Here is a 21,221-nt window from a genome sequence, read left to right on the forward strand (position 1 = left end):
CTAACCTGCTGTGTGAACTCAGGCAAGTTACTGCCCCCTCTGACCTTCAGTTTTTCCTTCCATCTAGGACATCCCGACTCAATGGACATGAAATGGAGCAAACTCCGAGAGATAGTGCAGGACAAAGGAGCCTGGCATGCTGCAGTCCCTGGGGTCGCAAAGTGTCGGACACGACCTAGCAGCTGAACAACAGCAACAAGGACATTCTTTGGTTATCGAATTTGTTTATGTCAGAGACCTAGGGTTGTTGCTTCTGGGGATAGAGGGAGGAAGTGAACTGGCCCCACCTCCAGGAGCCCCTGCTGTCTCTGGCTCATTGCCCACCTGTGTGGTAGGGAAGCAAGAGGGCGAGTTGTGAGCTGGGTCAGTCAGGGAGGGCTTCCTGGGGAGGTAGGATTTGAAATGCAGGAAGAATTTGAGTCAGAGAGGGAGGGAGAAACCATAGAAATGGGATCAGGCCTGTGGAGGATGCAGGGTGGGGTCCTCACGCCCCTCCCAGCTCACACAGCCTGGCTTTCTGCCTGGAGTGAGTGAGGGAGAAGGGGGCCGTGCCTTGCTCACTGCTACATCATCCGCCAGTGCTGGGCAAACACTAGGAGCTCAAAAAAGGCCACGTGTGGAATCTTCAGCTGCAGTATGTGAGATCTAGTTCTCTAAACAGGCATTGAACCCAGGACCCCTGCTTTGGGAGTACAGAGTCTTAGCCCCTAGAACCACCAGGGAAGTCCCAACACCTGTTTTAGATACATGCTTTTAAATAGATGCATTTAACTAATCAAATATAGATTTGTAAATATTGATCTATAAAGTAGATATTTGATCACTTCATCCAATGGCATAAGAAAATACAAATTCAAGTTGGCCCAACAAAATTGTTTAATGTTCTCCCCAAGAAAGTAGAGAATCCCATTGTATTCAGAGCCCACATGCTGTCTGGGGATACTCTTCTGCATCCCCCACACCAGGGGGAGTGTCATGGATGCTGTGTATAGTTGGATCTATTCATGCTGGACAGGAGAGGGCATTCACTCACTCATTCATTAAACTTTATCTGTGCACCAGAGACTCGGGTACAGCAGTATTTTTAAAAAGCACCGAAGCCTCTGCTCTCATGGAGATGATATGCCAGTGGGAGATACAGTCAGCACACAGGTAAACAACGTGCATGTTGGGTTAGCAATTAGTGCTAAGAAAAAGAGTAGAGCATGGGTGAAGAATGGGAGTAATCGTGGGGGTGGGCATTTTAGGAGGCTAGGGAAGGCTTCTGGAGAAGGCGATGGCACCCCACTCCAGTATTCTTGCCTGGAAAATCCCATGGATGGAGGAGCCTGGTAGGCTGCAGTCCATTGGGTTGCGAAGAGTTGGACATGACTAAGCGACTTCACTTTCACTTTTCACTTTCATGCATTGGAGAAGGAAATGGCAGCCCACCCCAGTGTTCTTGACTGGAGAATCCCAGGGCAGGGGAGCCTGGTGGGCTGCCATTTATGGGGTCGCACAGAGTCAGACACGACTGAAGCAACTTAGCAGCAGCAGCAGCAGGGAAGGCTTCACTGAAGAGAATCATTTAGTAAGAAATGTAAAGAAGGGAGGGAATGGAACCAGTGGGTTTCTGAGAAAGAGAACAACAAGCACCAGGAGCAGCAAGTGCAAAGGCCCTGGGGCAGGAGCGTGTGTAGGGTGTTTGAGGGTCAGCAAATCACTGCAGATGGTGACTGCAGCCATGAAATTAAAAGACACTTACTCCTTGGAAGAAAAGTTATGACCAACCTAGATAGCATATTCAAAAGCAGAGGCATTACTTTGCTAACAAAGGTCCGTCTAGTCAAGGCTATGGTTTTTCCAATGGTCATGTATGGATGTGAGAGTTGGACTGTGAAGAAGGCTGAGCACCGAAGAATTGATGCTTTTGAACTGTGGTGTTGGAGAAGATTCTTGAGAGTCCCTTGGGCTGCAAGGAGATCCAACCAGTCCATCCTGAAGGAGATCAGTCCTGGGTGTTCTCTGGAAGGAATGATGCCAAAGCTGAAACTCCAATACTTTGGCCACCTCAGGCGAAGTGTTGACTCATTGGAAAAGATTCTGATGCTGGGAGGGATTGGGGGCAGGAGGAAAAGGGACAACAGAGGGTGAGATGGCTGGATGACATCACCAACTCGATGGACTTGAGTTTGAGTGAACTCCGGGTGATGGTGATGGACAGGGAGGCCTGGCGTGCTGCAATTCATGGGGTCACAAAGAGTCGGACACGACTGAGCAACTGAACTGAACTGAGCTGAACTGAACTGAAGGAAGCAGGTGTGGAGCTGACAAGGGCCAAGTGGGAGGAGATGTGTTCAGAGAGGAAAGGAGGGACCAGGTCATGTGAAACCTCACAGGTCATAATGAATCTTTGACTTTTATTCTGAGTGAGATGAGAAGCCATGGGAAGGGTTTTTAGAAGTCACACGATTTGAGCTGTGTTTTAACAGGACCCCTCTGGCTGTTGAGCAGAGAATACAGCGAAGGGCAAGAGCAGAAGCAGAGAGACAGGTCAGGAAACCACTGCAATAAACTAGAAGAACAATGATAGGTGCTCAGAGGGTTGTAACCGTGGAGGTGGTAAGAAGAGACTGGATCCTGGGTATATTTTGGAAGCAAAGCAGACAAGATTTGTTGATGGACTGGATATGGAGGGTGAGGGAAAGAGAGGAATCAAGAGTGACTCCAAAATTTTTGGCCTGGGGAAACTGGAAGGATGCAGTTAACATCACCTGGGGATGGGGAGGTGGGGTAGGTTTGGAGGAAAGATCAGAAGCTTAGTTTTGTGTATGTTACATTTGAGGTGTCTTTTAGCATCTGAGCAATGATGTTGTGTGGGCAGCTGGATATATGAGTCAGGAGTTCAGTGGACAACTTGGAGCTGGAAATAGACATTTGGGTGGCATCTACATTTATATAGTGTGTGATGCTAGGAACTTGGATGAGAGTATCTAGGGAGTGTGTGTGAATAGAGAGGATAAGTCTGAAAATGGAGTGCTGGTACACTCAGGTCAGGCTGACGAGGAGGAACCAGCAAAAGAGGCAGAGAGTGAGCAAATGGGGATAAATAGGAGGAGAGCTGGGAGAGGAGGTATCTTGGAAGCTAAGAGATCAGGTCCAAAGAGAAGGGAACAACTGGGGTCAAAGACAGCACATACAACAAGTACAAAGAGGGTTAAGAATTGACCATTGAATTAAGCAATAAGGGGGTCACGGCTGACTGTGACAAGAACAGTTTTGATGGAGTGATGGGGGTGAGAGCTTGATGGGGATGGACTCAAAAGGCACTGGAGGAAAGGAAGCGGAGACAGCACAATAACTCTTTCAAGGAGATTTGCTGTACAGGGAAAGAGAAATAGGGAGCCAGGGAAGAGAAAGACGTGGTGTAGAGAAGATTCTTTTCTTAAGATGGGAAAAATAATAGCATGCTTTATGGTGTTGGGAATGACCCAGTGGAGAGGGGAAATAGGTGATGCAGGAGAGGGTGGGATGGGAGAATCACTGGAGCTCTGACCTTGAGTGGGGAGAAATGATGGGACCCCAGGGCATCGGGTGGGTAGCAACTTTTCCCCAAGGATGCAGGGAACCCTGGGGCCACTGGGCTTGGCCCCCTCAGCCTCTCTTCTGATGTTCCTGAGCACCCAGCACGATGCCCAGCCTTCACTTGGTGGGTGAATGAACAGATACAAAGGGGCCCAATGGACATCTTGAAAGAATTTTTTAAAAGCAGACTCTGGACTCAGTCAAACCTCGGTTCAAATCCTTGCTCTGCCACCCAGCTGGGTGACCTTGAGCAAGTTTCTCAGCCTCTCCGAGCTTCGGTTTTCCTTTCTAAAATGAGGAGAATAATAGAACCTGCTTTAAAGTCTTGCGGGAGGATTAAGAAGATAATTGTGCACGCAGAGTTCCGAACGCAGCATCTGGGACAAGTGAGAAAGTGCCCCAGAGGGGTTAACTATCCTCATTATAACAGTCCAATAATTCCCCCATCTGAGCTCACCCAGAGTTTAATAAAATCCAGCCTGTAAAAGGAAATGGATGTAGCCATAAAATCGCAATGCACACACCCCACGATCACTCACAGTTGCCCTGACCGTTTATGACCCTTGGGCTGCCACAGTGATGAGACAGCCCTGGGGGCCATGCTCTTCCCAGATATAACGCCTCTGCTCGCCTCCCTGCAAGGAAGCGCAAGGGATGAGTGACAGCGACCTCATTAGAGAGATAACATTAAATCTACTCTATTAGATTTTTTAAAGCAAATTACTCACAGGGGTTGATACTTCCATGGTTGTTAGTGACACATTGCTTGCATGCATTCACAACCAAACCGCATACCGAGGTGGCAAGCCAACCGCGGTGCTCGTTAGAGAAAACAAGACAATAAGACAAAAACCTGAGATGAGTTTGGGAAGTCAAGAGAGGCTTCCTGTAGGAGGCAGTCCCTGAGGTGAACCTTGAAGATAGGAAAATTTTGGACAGGTAGAGAGGAAAGAATCTGTGATTCTGTTTGTTGCTTAGCAAACACTTGAGCAGATAGACTGATTGAATTTGTCTTGTTTTAACACCTGCTAAACCAGCCAGAACAACCTTCTTCTTCTCTAGGGACCTAGCTTCTTCAAGGATCTATGCTGCCAGCAATTCCAGAGAGCTCTGACTTTTACCCTTCCCCAAACCATCATAGATTCTGCCACTGTCCCCTGCCTGGTAGAAGAGCCACCCAGGGGAAAGGGCTTGGGGCAGAGAGAGAATTCATTCAATCCACAGCTACCACTTGGGAAACATGTAATAATTCAGCTCTACCATGCTCCACAACAACAGAAGTCACTGGAATGAGAAATCCATGCACTGCAATTACAGAGTAGCCCCCAGTCACCACCGCTATAGAAAGCCCACACACAGCAATGAAGACCTAGCAGAGTCAAAAATAAACTTAAAAATTAAATTTTAAAAATGTAAAAAAATTAATAATTCAGCTCCAGAAATAGTTCAAAGCTCTCTCCGGTTTACCCATGGGGTACCCACATGTGCAGGCTCTGGACTGGCTCTGATGGAGGCTCTTCACATTACAACATCTCATTTAACCTTCACAACAACATCTTTCAGGAGGATACTGTTATTGCCACTTCACAGAGAAGAATAATGAGGTCAGAGAGGTTAGGTGACTTGTTCAACATCACACAGATAAAAAGAGAGAGAGCCAACCAGGATCGAACTCTGGCTATGCCACACTCAGTATCAAAGTACAAGAGCTTGGGGGAGGGCAGGGCCAGAGAAAGCCAAAGAGTCAAGGAGCCTGGAGGAAGCAGAGTTTCTTTGTTCCTTTGTATAAGATGAACCAAAAGCAAGGTTCCACCTCTTTGTAGTGTGAGATTCTGAACTGTAGAAGCTGTACAACCTAAACTGTATTTTCCAGACTCCCTTGCAGCTAGGATTCTAGGGACAAAATAGATTCTACCAATCAAATGACTGATATTCAGACCACGTGACTCACCAACAAGCTGCCCTTTCAGGGCCCGCTCACCAGACTCCAGAAGTAGGGAGGGTCAAACCTGTTTCCTAGAGGGCAGTTAACAGACGTGAGAAAGTTTCAACCTGGCAGGTCTCGGGGAGTAAGGGGAAAAGCAGGGATATTTAGGGAGGACCAAAGCAAGGATCCAGTCAGAGACAGTGCACCCTAGCAAAGATGACAAACACAGACTGTGTAGACAGACAACCTGGGCCTTAATCCTGGCTCCACTGCCCACTGCTGTGTGACCTTAGGTAAACAAATTGCTCCGTGCTTCACTATCCTCATCTGTTAAATGGGCATAATAGCATCTATTCACAGTATCTTTATAAGGGTGGAATGAAATAATGGATGCACAACAGAACATGGCCTGATACAGGTATTGTTGTTTTTCAATCCCTAAATCATGTCTGACTCTTCATGACCCCATGGACTACAGCACGCCAGGCTCCTCTGTCTTCACTATCTCCCAGAGTTTGCCCAAATGCAAGTCCACGGAGTCCATGATGCTACCTAATCATCTCATCTTCTGCCACTGCCTTCTCCTTTTGCCTTCAATCTTTCCTAGGATCAAGGTCTTTCCCAATGGCACAGGTAAGTACTTAATAAATGTGAGCAATTATCATCACCACACCATAACATCTGTTTGTGAAGCATCAACTCTGAACAGGGCATCGCGGGCACATTGTATATCACCTATACAACCTCCGTGTGAGGTAGATGATATTGCTTCCCTGGTACAAAGTGAGGCTCTGAGGGGTGCGGCTGGCAAATGGTGTGGGGATGGGAGAGGATCCCAGACTCCATGGGCCCACATTGTCTCTCTGTGAGGCATGAGGGGTCTCAGTGAGCTTTGTGGTAGGAAGTGGGCCTCCCCAGGCACAAGAAGTCCCCTGGCTCCATCTCTGCCCAAGCCAGCAGAAAATGGGGACTGCTGTCCTCTCTGCCTCCCCACTCCACAAATCCCCAGCTTGGAGTCAGCACCTTGCTCGCAACCACTGGGTAATCAGGAGCCCATTATTTCACTTCTCCCAAGCCTGGTCCTGGCTCTTGCCAGTGCACTGGGTAGGCCCTGCAATTATGAGCCTTTTCAAGTCTGAGAGGCAGCCTGGCCCACTCCTGGGAGAGAAGTCTGCATGTGGCAGGGCCCTGCCCACCAGGCATAAGGAAACCAATTACATTTGCATTTTATTTGGAGCTGAGACCACTGCCCTGGGCTAATGATGCACCAATTGATTACCAGAAACATATGTGTGGAAGACAATCACTCAATAGGCAGGAGCTACATCTTCTGTTTGTCTAACTCAGATACCCAGTCATCTGTGGGCAGCTCCACCCCCAGCCGTGACCTGCTGGAGTCTGGGAAGCTGCCAGGCCATCTTTTCTTGGAGAAACAAGTCTCAAGGAGGAAGCTGTGCCCTGGATCTCACTCCCTTCTCAACCACACTTTCCTTCTATGGAACTAGGGATAGTAGGACACCCCTCACAGGATCAGCAATGGTCACAAAGAGTCAGTCAACACACATTCAGTGAGCCCCAACTCTGGGCAAGATGCTATGTCTGAAGATACAGAAAGGAATAAGACACAGGGCCCTCTGCAGACTTTGGTGAAAGCCACACAAGCAATGGGTCCGGGGAGATATGGGAGCTTAGCGGAGGAGACTGGAGGAGGGAGGGAGATCTGAGATGGCTTCAAGGAGGAGGTGACATAAAAGCTGACTCCTGAAGAATAAGGAGGAGTGGGCTGAGAGGTGAAGGACATCACAAGTAGCAGGACCAGCACGGGGAACGGTTTAGGGGCAGAAAAGTTCTGGGACATTTGGGAAATTAAAAGTGACTCATCAGGGCTTGAGCATGGGGGACGTGTGAGTTGCTAAAGCTGAGGGGTCAGCAGGGGCCAGATCATAAAGTGTGTTATGAACTAAGCTGGGCTTTGTCCCATGGACCTTTGCAGACAGAGATCACAGCATCTTTCAGGAGATGAACCTGCAGAGCAGTGAGGATGGCAGAACTGGCCAGAGGGAGAAGCCGGCCCACGATGCAGTAACAGGTGACACTCGGGCTGATCCCATGGGGTCTGGACCTAGTCTGGTCCCTTAGAATGGTCCTGAAAGCAGTAAAGGAGACAGACTTTTTATTATTTCCACATCAGAAAGTCACTGGCAGAGAGTGTAACCTTGATCAAGGCAGTTCCCTGTGACCAAGGGCAATGCCGCGTGAGGGACACAGCTGTGAGTTGTCAGAGCTCATAATCCTGTCACCTGGGCGCGGGTCTGTGCTCGAGAGGAGGGGGTCTGGGCAGACACCACAGTACCCACAACACTCTGTGTCACCTTGGAGAGGGACCTCTCCTCTTTGGATCTCAGGGTTTCCTTATGGAAAATAAAGTTTGGGACCTGAGATGGGCAGAATAATGGTCCCCAAACAATGTCCATGTCTAACCTCCGGAACCTGTGAATATATTACCTTACATAGAAAAAGGGTCTCTGTAGATATGATTAAGAATCTTGAAATGGAGAGAGTATTCTGGGTTATCTGGGTGGACCCAATCTAATCACATGAGTCCTTAAAAAAGACACTTTCCTAGCAGTGCCACGAGAGATGTGGTGTTGGTGACTTTGAAGCTAAAAGTTGGGAGGAGGGCACCATCTTCCAAGGAATGCTGGTGACCGCTAAAAGCTGGAAAAGATGAGAAAAAAGATTTCTGCCGCCTCCCGCCCCCCATGCCTCCAGAAAAATACACAGTTGTATCAACACCTTGATTTTAGCCCAGTGAGATCCATGTCAGACTTCTGAACCCCAAAACTATAAGAAATTTGTGCTGTTTAAAGCTGCTAAATTTGTGGTAATTTATTACAGTGGCAATAAGAACCTAATAAAGGGCCAAATCAGAGATATTTAAAATAAAGTTGGGGCAGCTTGTGATGGCTGATGGGGTGCTAGCATACTTGAGGACCCTCTAGCTCTGCTGCATCCAGCAGAAATTTCTGTGAAGATGGAAATGCTCTGTGTTGTCCAACTGCCTGCCACTTAACCATGCATGGTGGTTGAGCACTTGAAATGGGGCTGATGCAGCTGAAGAACTGTATTGTTCTTATAATGCAAGTGGAAAGTATTAGTCATTCAGTTGTCTCTGACTGTTTGCAACCGCATGGACTGTAGCCTGCCAAGCTCCTCTGTCCATGGAATTCTCTAGGCAAGAATGCAGGAATGGGTCACCATTTCCTTCTCCAGGGGATCTTCCCGACCCAGGGATCGAATGTGGGTCTCCTGCATTGCAGGCGGATTCTATACCATCTGAGCAACCAGGGAAGCCCAATTAAATTTAAATAGCCACAAAAGGCTGGTGGCTGCTGTCTTGGACAGGGTGAGAGAAAACATTCCCATCATTACAGAAAAATCCGTTAACAGTGCTACTTAGAGGCTTCAAACTACATCTCGAGGGAGGAGAGTGGACCAGCAGTGGAGGATTGTGGAGCCCTCATCCTCTGATCACTTTGAGGGACCTGGATCTCTGCAAGAAGACTTCCCTTGGCTCCCTCCACTGGTCTGGCTGATCCCCTGCAGACTGCCCTGTTCTTCCCGCCCCCATTAGGCCCATTAGGGCCCCTCTGCCAGTGCATCTTTCAGCTGGTGTCAGCGCTTTCATCAGATTTTCACATTTTGATGACACCTCCTCCCCAACAAAAAGGTTAAGAAACACTGCTTTCTCGTGGACTTGGAGAGAACGTCCCTCCTCCCTGCCCCTCTCCCAACTTCTTATAATAGCATAAGTATCTACTTTGGGTCCCACTAGCACCATCCTTCTCTTTCTCCTCCCTTCTCCTTCCCTTGGGCCTTGCTCTCTGCACCCCCACCCCCAGGAGTCATCAATTCTGAAGGAAAAAGCCAGACATCTGATGTACTTCTTGGGGGAGACAAAGTGGGGTGAGAAGGGGGAGCGTGTACAAACAGACTGATCTCCAGAAGAGAGGAATTACGCGAATTACAATTGATTTTCCACTGTTAATGAAGCATGAACCCGTGTGATTGCATCTTGAAAAGATTTATAATTATTCATTGAATCTTGGAAGATAATTAAGCTTCATTAAACGCAGACATGACAAGCCTTCAGAGCAAGCCGAGACCTCCGCGCACAGGGTTCCAGATCAGAGCGGGCGATGAGAGGCTGGGACCCTGTAGGGGTAAAGGGTGGGAGGGCTGATAAGAAGGAGGAGGGAGAAAGGGGAGAAGAGGCCTCCCAGAAGAGGTTTTCTTTGAAAATGCGGACACTCTGTGTTTTCTCTCCCTCTCCTTTGGGGACCCCCTCCTGGGGACTGCTCCCACACTCCCCAGCCTCCCCTGGCTCATCCCTTCCTCTTAGCAGAGGAGGAGGGCTGCAAATGGGGCAGCATGCACCATCTGGCTCAGGGTCTCGGCTGAGCCCAGGACCTTTGAGGGGCTTGGAGGCAACCTGACCAAGCAAGAGTGGGTGGTGGGAATAGGGGGGTCTTTCAAGATCTGTGGGTGCCTCAGCAAAGATGGGGTTGGAGAGGACCCACACATCTGTGTGTATATGTGGCATGTGTGTGAAAGAGAGAGAGACAGAACAAATTCAAGCATTCTGGAAAACCATCTGGCAGGAGACGCACCAAATTGCTATCAGTGGTTTTGTGAGGGGAAGAGAAGGGGTTGGATTTTCCTTCCCCCGCCCATATTATGCTTCTTTAGTGCTTAATCACACAATGAGCATTTATTCATGTATAATACACAAACTTTTTTAGAAAATTTCAAATGCCTATCATCATGATCTGTTCAGCAGATATTTATAGTTGGGAGCCAGGCTCTTAGCTAAGTGTGCTGGGGACAAAGACATGACTCAGGAAGCCAGGTCCCTCTTTAGGGTATGCACAGTTGTGTGAGTGTGTAAGAGAAAGACATGCACACACACAGCACAGGATGGGTCAGGCTGGTCACAAAGAATATTCCCCACTCCACCCCTGTGGGCCCAAAGGAATCGGCCCCAGCTGGGAGGTGGCCCTGTTTCTGAGCCCCTGGGGGTGAGTACCCAGTCCCCCACCCTTCATCTATTCCAGGCATCTTCCCATCCTTTGGGGACCCCCTTCTGAGGATGGCTCTGATTCCTCCACCCAGTCTGACCCCTCTGCTGGGAAAAATCAGCCACCAGACCCTTCCTCTTGCCAGGTACACGGCCCTCCTGCCATGGTATCTCACTTCTTCCTGCCAAAATGACAGAAGGAGCAAATATTAATGAGGCTGCCCTCACTGTATCCTTTTATAGAGCTGTTTCTTGGCAGGAAAGAGGTCTTTCTAAGGACTGCCTGGGAGGGAGTCATGCCCCAGCATATATCTGGCCCAGATTTCATGGCAAGGCCAGGAAGTCACTGTTGAGCCAGGTGGTTGAGGGAAGAGGCGAGGATAGGGAAGGGGATGTCATCAAGGAAGGAGGAAAGAATGGTGGGGACCATTCCATAGCACAAAGGTTAAGATCCAACTCCCAACCCAGACAGCCCGATTTCCAAGTTCTACTGTCTTGCAACTGTGACCTCCAGAAAGTTAATTAACCTCTCTGAGCCTCAGTTTTCCCCATCAGTGGATTCCTAATGCTGCCTCCCCTATGGGGTTGTCAAGAGCAGTCAATGAAATGATACATATGGAGTACTTGGCACAGTGCCTGGACAGTCTAGGAGCTCAATAAATGGCAAAATTATTTGTGTAATTTGAATTATTTCTCCAAACACCATCCAATTAACTTTTTAAGGGACTTTACATTATGGTGAGCTCCCAAGAGCAGGAAATGTCTTATTGATCTCCGTAGTCCCTTTACCTAAGTCAGGACTTGGCTAGGTACTCAAGGAAATATTAGTTGCATGAATAAGTGAAAGAATGAAGAATAAATAAAACTGGGCCGTATGGCTGACTTTTAACCTCAAGCTATCTTCTCAATATAGAAAACTTAAAATTACAGGATGAATTATTTAAAATAGTTTTAATGCATGAATGGATCTGTGGGAAAGTAAAGATAACCTTCAGAATTCAGAGTGGACAAGAAATGCAATTCCATAAGAGCAAGTGAGAGTTTTTTCCAGGGGATAGCTGGTCAACCAAAGTCTGGACGTGGACACACTGTGCTGGGGGGCAGGAGAGAAAGTGTGAGCAAGGCAAGTTGGGAATTCAGTCTTCCCACCCCTGTATAAAGTGGGATCTTCCCAACATGAACTAAGTAAAACTTGCCTTCACTCTGGCAGGAAGGGGAAAATACAGAGGAACAAAACTCCCTCTGTGAAAATTTGTACCCACAAGCTCACCCTCATTTGGGCTTGGGATCAGAATTCATTCTGCTCATGTGGCCTAAAAAAAACACAAGCAGGGACTTCTCTGATGGTTCAGTGGTTAGGAATCTGTTTTGCAATTCAGGGCATGTGTGTTCAATCCCCGGTTGGGGACCTAAGATCCTACCTACGTGCCACGGGGCAACGAAGCCCAGGCATCACAACTAGAGAGTCTGTGTACTGCAGTGAGAGAGCCCAAGTGATGTGATGGAGGTTCCCCACGCCTCAACTAAGACATGACACAGCTAAATTAATTAATTTTTAAAATCTGAGTTCAAAAAAGAGCCCACACAAACAGAAAATTGGCCCACCATTGGTAGTGGCACCTGGCACAAATCTCTGCATAGACATCTCTAAACCCCGGCCTCAGAGAATTCCTATCAAAAAGAAGTTCTAAGAAATATGGGTGCACAATTTTTTAAAAAGTCAAAACACAAAAGGAAGTAGGCCACTATTAGCAAGGGTCAGCAAAAATAGCTACAAATCAAGCCTACAAAGAAAGTAGATGTTGGGGTTATCAGATATAGAATATAAAATAAATATGTAAGCCTGTTTAAAATGTAGCAGGTATGAAAAAGGAAAATGAGTTGATGAAAAACTACCGGGCTGATTTGACGAAGAATCAATAAAATATCTAGAAATGAGAAGCCTAATAACTGAAATTAGAAACTTGATTGGTGGGTAAAACAGACGATGAGACACAGCTGAAAAGAGAATTGGTAACCTGGAAAAAGGATAAGACTACCTTTCCCAGAAGGTAGCAGAGAAACAAAGAACTGAAAATATTTTTTGAAAAGATTAAGACATATGGGAGGGATAAAATGAGAAGGTCTAACACATTTCTAATCAAAGTTCCAGAAGGAGGTGTTAGAAAGACTACTGGAAAGTCAAATTCAGGGAGAAAATAGCTAAGAGTTTTCCGGAACTGTGAAAGACACCATTCCTCAGATTCAGGCAGCTCAGAGAACCCCAAGCAAGATGAATAGAAATATCCACCTGAACACACCAAAGGGAAACTACAGCATATCATAGACTAAAAGAAAACTTTAAAAGCAGCCTAAGATAAAAGAGATTACCTAAAAAGGAACATCAAATAGACTGATGGAGAAGTTCTCAAAGAAACTCTGGAAGCAGGAAGGCAGTAGAGTAACACCTTCCAAAAGGAGAGAAAAGAACTGTCATCTGAGAATTCTATAACCTCTGAAACTATTTTTCAAGAATGAGAACAAAATAAAGACATTTTCAGGCCAACAAAAACCGTCAAGAGTTTACAACCAAGGACCTCTCTAAGGGATGTTCTAAAGAATAAATTTCAATAACAAAAGAAAAAAAGAACCCAGCAGGAAGGTATGAGATGCAAGAAAGAATAGTGGGCAAAAAAAGAAATGGCAAACATCTGGGTAAATTGAAACAAACATTGACGACTTACGATGTTTAACTCATGGAGTTAAAACAAACAAACAAGAGAGACTCAAAATTACAGGGCAACCAGAGTTTAAGCTTTTTAAGATCTTGGAATTGTGTGGGAGGAGAGTGAAGATAAAAATTATGGATGATAATTGTAACCTAAATACGCAGGTTAAATTTTCTAGGGTAATTACAAGAGAATAGAAATAGCAATGTATTATAACTTCCAAAGGGATGGGGGAAAAAATGGAATGGAGGGGGAAAAGCTTCAATCAATTAAATTGAAAGAAGGAAGGAGGAGGAAGGGAGAGAGGGAAGAAGGCGGTGAACACATGCACAGTGACTTACCATTTCAGCTCCCTCTGTGTGTAATTTATTTGATACTTACAATAACCCTACGAGGTGGATGATAGTAACATGCTTGTTTTGCAGATGCAGCGCCCAAGGCTAAGGAATGTGAAGCAGCTTTCTGAGATCATACAGCTGGGAAGTAGCAATGCAGGGATCTGAACCCAGATACTGTGTCTGCCCAGCCTCGGACCTCATGGCTGGATGCTGGGCCAGGTGCACCAACATCCGCGTACAGGGACCAGATTGTGGAAGCGGGCAGTGCACTAGGATGATCTTAATTAGATCCTGAATCTAAAATAATAAATAAAGTAGCTATAAAGGACTACTGGGGGAAATTTGAATATGGGCTCTATGTTAGATGATATTACTGTAATAATATAAAATGCCTAGGTGTGATGGTGGATGTATGGTTATGCAGGAAGATGGCCTGTTCTAAGGAGACAGACGTTAAAGTAGTTAGAGTGAGGGACTTCCCTAGTGGTCCAGTGATTAAGACTCTGTGCTTCCACTGTAGGGGGAACGGGTTCAAACCCTGGTCAGGGAACTAAGATCCCATATGCTGTGTGGTGTGGTCAAAGAAAGGTGGAGTGAAAGTGTCATGAGGTCTGCAACTTTCAAATATTTCCTGGAAAGAAGTATAAAAAGAACAATAATGCAAATATGGCAAAATGTTAATAAGAGGTAAATCCAGGTAAAGGATAAATGTTTATTGTTTTATCTGTTCTTTGTGTTAACAAACCACATCCAAACTTAAAGCAGCAGCTAGTTGTAATTTTTTGCAAGCCCATGGGTCATTGACTAGGCAATTCCAAAGATCCCACTGGGCGTGCTCAGGAGTCTGTTACCAGCTGGTGAGTGGGTTGCAGCCTGGCTGGTCTGGGGTTTACAGAACTCAGCGCTCCTCAACCAGTCTCTTGTGTACTGGAGGCAGGCTGACCCAGGAGTGTCCTCGTGGTGGTAGCAGGAGTCCAAGAAAGAAAGGAAAAACAGATCACATGCTTCCAAGCAGCTGCTCTTATCAGTGGTACTGGTGGCCTATTGATCAAAAAAGACAGTGGCCAAGCCCAGAGTCAGCACTGGAAGACAGTTTCAAAGAGGGTGACATGGAGAGGTGAGAGTCGTTAATGAGATCAACTCACCACGACTGTATTTTCATCTTAATGTAACAAATTTGAAATCTTTCAAAATAAAAGGTCAGAGGGATGTATTAGGGTACCCTAGAGCTGGGAAAGATTAAGGGCAAGAGTAGAAAAGGGCAACAGAGGATGAGATGGTTGGATGGCATCACCAACTCAATGGACATGAGCTTGAGAAAACTCTGGGAGATGGTGAAGGATAGGGAAGCCTGGTGTGCTGCAGTCCATGGGGTAGCAAAGAGTGGGATACGACTGAGTGACTAATAACAACTCTAGAGAAACAGACCCTATAAGAGATACACATATATCAAAAGAGACAGACAGAGACAGAGAGATTATCTAATAAGAATAAATAATTCTTATTTATTTCTCATAAATAAGAAAGAAAGCCATTTGGAGCAATATGGATGGACCTATTGATTATCATGCTAAGTAAGGTAAATCAGACAGAGGAATACAAATATCATATGATCTCACTTATATATGGAATCTAAAAAATGATACAAATGAACTTATTTATAAAACAAGAAGACTCACAGATGTAGAAAACAAACTTGTGGTTACCAAAGGGGAAAGACAGGAGAGGGATAAATTAGGAGTTTGGGATTCACAGATACAACCACTATGTATAAAACAGACAAACAACAAGGACCTACTGTATAACACAGGGAACTACATTAAATATCTTGTATTAACCTATAATGGAAAAGAATGAAAAGAATCTGAAGAAGAATCATGTACTTGCTGTACATGTGAAATACAATATTGTAAATCAGCAATGCATGTGTGTGTGCTAAGTCGCTTCAGTCGTGTCCAACTCTTAGGAACCTTATGAACTGTAGCCTGCCAGGCACCTCTGTCCATGGGATTTCCCAGGCAAGAATACTGAAATGGGTTGCCATGCCCTCCTCCAAGGGATCTTCCTGACCCAGGGATCAAATACAAGTCTCCTGAGGCTCCTGCACTGCAGGCAGATTCTTTACCACTAAGCCATCAGGGAAGCCCCAAATCAGCTATACTTCAATTAAAAAAAAAAAAAGTTTAGAGGAAACAGCAAAGAAAAAAAAAAAAGGAACTGACTCTCATGGTTAGAGAGGTTCAAGAAGCTCCATGATCTACAGTTAGGAAGAGCTAACGATGTAGTTACAGTCCAAAAGCCAGCAGACTCGAGACTCAGGAAGAGCCAGTGTATCAGTTCACATCTAAAGACAATAAAGAACTAATATCCCAGCTCAAAGGTGTCAGGCAGAAGGGGTACCCCTGACTTGCAGGAAGATCAGTGGGTTTTGTTCTATTCATGCCTTCACCTGATTGAATGAGGCCCACTACATTGAGAAGATCAATCTGCTTTACTTAGACTTCCAATTCAAATGTTAATTTCATTCAAAACACTCTCATAGACACACCCAGAATCACATTTAACCAAACATCTGGGCATATCAAGACCCAGTCAAGGTGACACAAAATTAGCTATCACAAAGGACAAAAGGAAAAACAGTCTAATCACATCATTCTTTTGCTTAAAACTCTTCCCTAGATCCACAGAAATGCATGTACCAGAATATTTACTGCAACTTTACTAATCCAAGCCCAAACTTGAAATGACTATGATGTCCAACAACATTATCATTAGGAATAAAGTGAAATAAAATCTTAATATGGAATAATAAGCAGTGATAGAAAAGAATGAACCACCACACACAATAACATGGATGAATCTTATTGATGAGCAAAAGAAGGGAAGACTCAAAAGCATGCATGCTGTATGTCTTCAATTAAATGATGGTCGAAAAGAGAGGAGGGACTTCCCTGATGGTCCAGTGGTTAAGAATCCACCTTGCAATGCAGGGGATGTGGGTTAGATTCCTGATCAGGGAGCTAGGCTCCCACAGCCTTGGAGCAACTAAGTCCACACACCACAACAAAAGCTCCAGCCTGACACCAGGAAGATAAAAAAGAAAGAGAGAGAGGAAGTGCATATACAGTGGTTCTCCTGAGGAGCATTTATTGGGAAGGGGCATAAGGAAACTTCCTAGAGTCTGTGAATGTTCTCCATCTTGGCCTGGGTGATAGTTATACAGATATGTTCATGTGAAAATGTTTATTAAATTGTACACTTAGTACTTGCGTGCTTTACAAGTTATATCTCAAAAAATGCAAACAGCACACATGCAAACTCTTAAAACTTGGTTTCTTGGTGCCCCCTGCATAAGATCCAAACTTTTTCACATTCAATTGACTTGAATTTATTTTTATAAATACTTTTTATTGTTTATAAATTTTCATTCTTTTTTTTCTCTCCAAAGTCCTGGGTACAGCACGTGGGGCAACTTTCTCAGATCTCCCTACGCAGGGAAGACACGATAAATGTGAGTTGAATCCACATGAGTCCTTGAGGGATGGGGACCTCAAGTATACCCAGGCATCAAGTGGGCTATGGTTGGCTTCCCTGGGCCCTGGGATCCTTCCTGGCCCACTTGGGTGACTGCATAATTGCTCTATCTTATAGGGGCTTCCCAGGCCCAGTGGTAAAGAATTCACCTGCCAATGCAGAAGGCGCAGGTGGTGCCAGAGACACGGGTTCACTCCCTGGGTCAGGAAGATCTCCTGGAGTAGAAAATGGCAATCCACTCCAGTATGCTTGCCTTGAAAACTCCACGGACAGAGGAGCCTGGTGGGCTACACAGTCCATGGGGTCACAAGAGAGTCAGACACAACTGAGCGAGGTTACACCCATCTCCCTCCTTCATCCAGGCCCCCAGCAACCGACCCCACCCCTCACTGGTGCACACTTTACAGCCATTGTCAAACATAATGATTCTTACCCTGGAGAGAAATTGGGTACCATTTTCTATTTTATTGCCTCAAAAAGGACATTTTTTACCTTCCCACAGTCCGCAGCCAGCAGGAACCAGATGATAAATCTCAGCAAAGTTTTCGGCTGAGATAGATGGTCCAGCAAGGAGACTACTGTGTACCAGGAGGGGGGAATAAACAAGCAACTATACTTGTTCCGCCACCTCACCCTGGTGCTCCATCCTCAGCACCATCTGGTGGCCTCAGGGCTGAACGTGGAATGGGGTAGGGGCTGCAGCTCCAGATCCCAAAGGGGGAGCCATGTGCCAGGAAGAAAGGCCTGAGTATCTGAACTTGCCTCCACTCCAGCCTTCCCATCTTCATGCAGAAAAAGCATGCTTGCTCCAAGAGGATGCAGATGGTTTGTCAGGCACTTTCTGTGTGCCAGCCTTGTGCTTTATTGCATTTAGTTCTTAGCAGCCCTGTGCTGGAGAGGAGCATGTTATCCCATTTCACAGATGGGGGACTGAGGTTCATGGAGGTTTGGCACCCCAATGGTAAGGATCAACCTAAAATGTGAACATAGGTCTTTTGGGAATCCAATCAATGCTTCCTTCAGTTCCCAAGGAGCTGGTCCAGCAAACCGGAGAGAATTTTGTTGAGCCCTGCCCAAGGCCACAGAAGAGGAGCCCAGAACCAAGGTCACCTCTGAAGCTGACTGAGTCCCTTTGTAACTGTTACCAAAAGCCCCCTGATCATCACTAACAAGCTCCCTGACTCCCAATCAGGCAGAGATGCCCACTCCAGTAAACATCCTATAGCACCCCAACCAATCACCTAATGCCAACTGTCCAGCAGGAATTTTTTTGTCTTGAGGCTATAAAAACTGGTTATTAACTCACGAAAACTGTCGACTCTCCCAGGCCTGTCAGGAGTTGTTGGCCCACTGCGCTCACGGTACTCACTTTATCTCTGCTCTTTGTTCTTAATAAGCTCACTCCTTTCTGCATTACTCGGTGTCTGGAAATTCTTTTCCAACCCGTACTCATACTGCCTCAGCAATTCTGAGGCAGGTGGCAGCAGGAGTCCCAGGGCACTGCCAGGACCGTGTTTGCCCAGCCTCAGAGGCTGAGGCCCACCCCAGGTGCTCCCCTGCACGGGGACTGCAGTCACTTCCGCTCCATCTGTGAGTGACTCAGGCAGACCTCTTAGCATCCCCAGAGAGGCCACTGTCTGTGGTCAAGGTCACACAGTTAAAGTTAGGACTACAATTCAAGCCCTGTGATTCCTGTCCTGGTCCAGGGTCATTCTTCTCCCCCTTACCCCCATTTTTTTTTATTATGGTTAAATACACATAACATAAAATTTATCATCATCACTATTTTTAAGTGTACAGTTCAGTGGTATTAAATACCTTCATGGTGTTGTGCTGCGATCACCACCATCCACCTCCAGAGCTCTTTCATCTTGTAAAACCGAAACTCTGAGCAATAATGGCCCATGTTCCTCTTCCCAGTGGTCCAGTGTTTAAGAATCCGCCTGCCAATACAAGAGATGTGGGTTCAATCCCTGGTCCAGGAAGATCCCACTGCCAGGGAGCAACTGAGCCCATGAGCCACAACTACTGAGCCCACGTACCCTAGAGCCCGTGCTCCACAACAAGAGAAGCCACTGCAATGAGAAGCCCGTGCACCCCAACTAAAGAGGAGCCCCCACTCGCCGCAACTAGAAAAAGCCCTCAAGCAGCAACAAAAACCCAGTGCAGACACAAATACATTTCTAACATCCTTTTTAGAAAGTGAGGACTGCAAAACTCTGTGAATATACTAAAAAATAAAAAATTGATGTGATCACTTTAAAGGAGAGGATTTTATGCTATGTGAATTACATCTCAATAAAGTTGTTAAAAAAAAATTGTCAGCCTCTCTCAGCTTGTTTCCTCACCTGGAAACTAGTGATTGTGAGGGGAGTGGACAGGCAGAGAGGAAAACTTGGCAGTTTCCTTCTGCCTTTCTGGAGGCCTTACAGGATTTTGACTCGTCAGGAAACCTCGCAGCCTTTGGCTAGTACGTATACCTGGCCAGGTCTCACCTGGTGACCATCACTAATTCATCCAGGTAGGGGCAGAGCCACTTATATGAGCTCTGAAGCCTCCAAGCCTTCCTGAAGCTCCCTGCCAAGTGCAAAGGCCAGGTTTGATGCGGCTGCTACCCTGGGGTCTCCAGAGGCCCTACCACCCTTGGCAGGGTCCCCACATCCACACCCCACACACACACCCCAGCACTGATCAGACACAAAGCAGGGAGCTGATGAGAGGGGCTGGGGACAATTTCAGCTAGTTGGCCAGATAGTACAGTGGTAAAGAATCCACCTGCCAATGCAGGAGATATAAGATATGTGGGTTCAATCCCTGGATCAGGAAGATTCCCTGGAGAAGGACATGGCAACCCACTCCGGTATTCTTGCCTGGAGAATCCCATGGACAGAGGAGCCTGATGGGCTACAGTCCATGGGGTTGCAAAGAGTTGGAAATAACTGAAGCAACTAGCATGGACACCTAAATGCTCTGGTGGTGTGGGACCACCAGCCCCCGTGGACAGGTCCTCTGGCCTGGAGAAAGGCCAGAGAGCAGGCCTAGGAGGTCCAGGAAAAGAGGATGCTGAGAGAGGAGCCTGGTCTGCTGGCTTCTCTGAAGTTTCCCACTACCTACACTAGCCGAGCAGCAGCTGGAGGACTTGGAGTGGGCGGTGTAGAAAGAATCAGAGCTGGGGCAGGGGAGGGCAGCAGGGTCCTGGTAGGTGGACTGTGTCCTTGGGGAGCTGGGAACAAAGGGAATCACGCAACCACATACTTTCTGTTAGGAGAGAGGCCTGGATAAGGCACCATTTTCATGACGCCATGTCTGAACCAAGAAGCCCAGGGACTAGAGGGAGAAGGAGCAGATGGCAGGCAGGTCACCTGCTGCAGAGGAGAGTCTGCCATCCCAGGCAACAGGGGACACACAAGAGAGACAGGACGTGGCCCTCCCTTGGAGCAAACAGCTATTAAATGGGGATTATAGTACCTGCTTGCCAGAGTTGCTATAAAGATTAGACTGGGCACTGTAAGTGCCCAATTAACATTAGCTATTATCATGATTAATATTCTAAAGTTCTGGATTTATTGCAATGGATGCATTGTGTGGTGTGACTCTATCTATGCTGTGTGTGTGTGTGCATGCTTGTGTTGGGTTGCACATTGTATCTGTGTGTATGTATGCTGCATAGTGTAGGTGGCATGGCTGTGGTGTGCCTGGCTTTGGTTGGGTGGGTAGTAGTACGGGGTGTGTGCATGTTGTGTGATGCCTATAGGGTGGTTTGTGTATTGTGTGAGTTGGGTGGTTGTGGGTTGTGCAGGGAGCATGCTCTTTCCTTAAATTAGTTCAGGTTACAGGAAAACCAGCCTCCAGGGCCCCCTCCATTGAGGGCACGGGTCAGACCAGCATTTCATCCACCCTTTTCTGCATGAGCCGTTTATCCATCAAAATGGCCAACTCAGTGGGGCCAACCCAGGGGACCCAGTGACTTCTGATGACCAGTGTCCCCATGAGAATTGCCCCACCTTGGGGGAAAGGTCAGGGAAGAAGGAGGGAGCTGGAGAACCCTGGCTGCGCACCGCTCGCCGGGCAGA

General features: G+C 46.7%; 1 long non-coding RNA gene across 1 annotated transcript; it reads left to right on the plus strand.

Moving 5' to 3' along the window:
* Positions 1 to 12,636: 12,636 nt before the first annotated feature.
* On the plus strand, positions 12,637 to 13,930 carry LOC129653990 (uncharacterized). The gene is made up of 2 exons (XR_008715335.1): positions 12,637 to 13,209; positions 13,702 to 13,930. It is a non-coding gene; the product is annotated as an uncharacterized LOC129653990 (long non-coding RNA).
* The last annotated feature ends 7,291 nt before the right edge of the window (positions 13,931 to 21,221 follow it).

Source organism: Bubalus kerabau, chromosome 5 (assembly GCF_029407905.1).
Source record: "Bubalus kerabau isolate K-KA32 ecotype Philippines breed swamp buffalo chromosome 5, PCC_UOA_SB_1v2, whole genome shotgun sequence".
Lineage (NCBI taxonomy): Eukaryota > Metazoa > Chordata > Mammalia > Artiodactyla > Bovidae > Bubalus > Bubalus kerabau.